Source organism: Bison bison, unplaced genomic scaffold, assembly GCF_000754665.1.
Source record: "Bison bison bison isolate TAMUID 2011002044 unplaced genomic scaffold, Bison_UMD1.0 scf7180017846759, whole genome shotgun sequence".
In the NCBI taxonomy this organism is placed as follows: Eukaryota; Metazoa; Chordata; class Mammalia; order Artiodactyla; family Bovidae; genus Bison; species Bison bison.
The window spans coordinates 4,275-8,008 of record NW_011477332.1 but is presented as its reverse complement, the minus strand read 5'-3'; positions in this window follow the sequence as shown (position 1 = coordinate 8,008).

Below are 3,734 nucleotides of genomic sequence, written 5' to 3'. Positions count from 1 at the left end.
CACTTTTCACTTTTCACTTTCATGCACTGGAGAAGGAAATGGCAACCCACTCCAGTGTTCTTGCCTGGAGAATCCCAGGGACGGGGGAGCCTGGTGGGCTGCCGTCTCTGGGGTCGCACAGAGTCAGACAGGACTGAAGTGACTTAGTAGTAGTAGTATTCATAATATGATCAAATAAAAGAATCTCAACTATTAATTTTATCTATTTCCCAATAACTTCAAATGTTCTCAGCCAAATGAATATGTATCAATGAAATAAGAAGAGTCTTTGTCTTAAGTCAGATGTACTTTTGTAATTACACACATTATTGCTCACTGTCTCTAATGCATAAATGTTGCTCTCCTCTTATCCAGGAACACATTTGTAGCCCTTATCTTAGGCTCCATTTTCCCCTTTTACTTTACATGGGAATCTAGTGTCTCTCAGCTCTGTGGTTTCTGTATTTATTAGGAATTTGCCAGATCAGTCTGGCATTTAAGCTCTTTAAAACAAATGATGGGTTTTCTTCAGTGTTTGATTTACAGAAGAGGCTGATTATTACGAGTCCAAGATCTTTTTCCATCTTTCTGTTCTTTCTAGAACAATTTCCTGCAGGTCCCTGTAGTTGTGCTTCAGGGGACCATGAGGTCAGGACTGTTACAGACATCACGTTTTCTTTCCACCATTTTCTTGCTGGAGACCTGTCATCCTCCAATACTGAGCCAATAATTCCACCAGAATCCTGGTTCTTCTCAGGGAACATGGATGAGGAGACTCTAAATCCAGGACAATGGTATTTTCCCAGCAGCACCTTGTAAGGGAGAGATGACATGGAGCCTCATCCTGTCCTCTAGAATGACAGAGTCTGCTTGCAAACCTGCTGGATACCCTCCCTGAGAGCAGGCTCAATCCTCAGAATCCTGAGGGCTTGAAAATCTCCTTTCTGTGGAGGGCCTGTTTACTTGTTGGGAAAAAACTCATCTTCCAGAACCCTTCCCTCTCCCCTGCAGTGAAGGACCTCCCCTTTGTGTGAAGGACCCTGTTACTCTGTGGTGACTTCCTCTTCTCCTGGTCCGTGTCCTCAGGTGTCCATAGTGTCAGCAGCCCTCAGACGCTAAGAGCAAATGTGTATTCGTGCAAGTAAGCGGAGGAATTAATCCAACTGCACTCCCTTAACCTTAATAAAAATAAAAAGGACCCAGGTATCGAACCCGGGTGTCCTGCCTCACAGAACAAGTCTTGGCCATCTGAGCTACCAGGGAAGTCCTAGCCTTAGTAGACAAATAATTTTTATTTGACCAAGTATAGATTTAATTATTCAACCCTTTTACTATTGAGCACTTGTTCTACTGAAATTTTCTGAGCTTGAGGTAGGAGATTCAATGATGATGTTGTTTCTGATTAGAAGCTATTTCACAGAACCAAGGGTTGAGCTTCATTTGTTCATTCAGTTCAGTTCAGTCACTTAGTTGTGTCTGAATCTTTGCAACCCCATGGACTGCAGCACACCAGGCTTCCCTGTCCATCACCAACTCCCGGAGCTTATTCAAACTCATGTCCATTGAGTCAGTGATGCCATCCAACCATCTCATCCTCTGTCATCCCCCTCTCTTCCTGCCTTCAATCTTTCCCAGCATCAGGGTCTTTTCCAATAAGTCAGTTCTTCATATCAGGTGGCCAAAGTATTGGAGTTTCAGCTTCAGCATCAGTCCTTCTGATGAATATTCAGAACTGATTTCCTTTAGGATGAACTGGTTCGATCTCCTTGCTGTCCAAGAGACTCTCAAGAGTCTTCTCCAACACCACAGTTCAAGAGCATCAATTCTTTGGTGCTCAGCTTTCTTTATAGTCCAACTCTCACATCCATACATGACTACTGGAAAAACCATAGCTTTGTTTGACTAGATGGACCTTTGTTGGTAAAGTAATGTCTCTGCTTTTTAATATGCTGTCTAGGTTGGTCATAACTTTTCTTCCAAGGAGCAAGTTTCTTTTAATTTCATGGTTGCACTCACCATCTGTAGTGATTTTGGAGCCCCCCAAAATAAAGTCTGCCACTGTTTCCATTGTTTCCCCATCTATGTGCCATTAAGTTGTGGGACCAGATGCCATGATCTTCGTTTTCTGAATGTTGAGCTTTAAGCCAACTTTTTCACTCTCCTCTTCCACTTTCATCAAGAGACTCTTTAGTTCTTCTTCTTCACTTTCTGCCATAAGGGTGGTGTCACCTGTATATCGAGGTTATTGATAGTTCTCCTGGCAATCTTGATTCCAGCTTATGCTTCATCCTCCCAGAATTTCTCATGATGTACTCTGTATATAAGTTAAATAAGCAGAGTGACAGTATACAGCTTTGACGTACTCCTGTCCCGATTTGAAACCAGTCTGTTGATCCATGTCCAGTTCTAACTGAATTAAGCCAGCTGAATTCCATGGGCATTTCTGTTCCTCTGAGAATTCAGGGCAGTGAGGACCAGGCTAGTAGGTCAGGAGAAATACCCTTTTCCCCTTTACTTGAGTGTAATATTTCATTTAGTTTTTAATACCCTATATTCCCTTAGTGACTTACTGGACAAGATTTGTCTCAGTGCTCCTGATCTAGTTCTAATTCATGATGAGATAAAGGAAAGTAAAGAAAGGCATAGGGGCTGCATCTCTATCACTTTCAAGACTTTAGATTTTGTTTCTCTTTGCAAGTTGCCTAGAAAGTGCAGTTGGAGATGTGTTTTGTGGACAAAAAGCAAATGTAAGTCTTCAATGTCATGAATGTGGAAGAAGGGAAGTGGTTTTCCCTTGACACAGTGACGTATTCTGAGCTAGCAAACTTCAGTGCAGCACAGCTGGGGACAGGGCTGTGGCAGAGGGGAGGATGAGGCCAGTGTAAACAAGGAAAGGCTGGGACACAGCTGCTTCTGACAGAAGCTCAATAAAGGCCAAGCCCTGGCTCCATTGACTGCTTTCAGCTTTGTATAATAGTCGTTTGATGTTTCCTTCATATAATCCACATGTGATCAGTAATAAGGAAAGAAGGAATAAGACACACCCACCAGCTCACAAGAGACTGACAAGCAGAACCCAGTTGTTAGAACAATAACCCTCTCTGGCAAGATCATGGAATCTAGCTTTGCTGAGCATTTGTGTAGGTGATAAATACACCTGGGCACTGAGAAGATGTTTGGGAAAGCTGGAATTAAAAGGAAGGAATTAGATGATTTTAAAGATTCTGATCTTATTCTAGATAATAGTAATTGTGATATTAAAAAATAATAACTGAATTTTATTGCTTGCTACTAATGGACTAGCCACTTTTCTAAGTTCTTTCAAATTTTAACTCAGTCCTCTCATTAACACTATTAGGTTATAGTCAGTCATGCAACTAGAGAGAAACATAAATCTTGACAATTGAACTATTCCTAATGTACCAAAGATACAAGGGAACACCTTGGTGGCTCTACAATGATTTTTCTTAAAGAACCCATCAAAAAAGTCAAGAGTTCAATTGAAGATGATATTTAGGAATGAACGAAATAAGTAGATCCAGGAGAGTGAGACAACAGAGGACCCTTCTGCTGCTGCTGCTACTAAGTTGCTTCAGTCGTGTCCGACTCTGTGTGACCCCAGAGATGGCAGCCCACCAGGCTCTGCCGTCCCTGGGATTCTCCAGGCAAGAACGCTGGGGTGGGTTGCCATTTCCTTCTCCAAGGCATGAAAGTGAAAAGTGAAAGTGAAGTCGCTCAGTCATGTCCGACCCTCA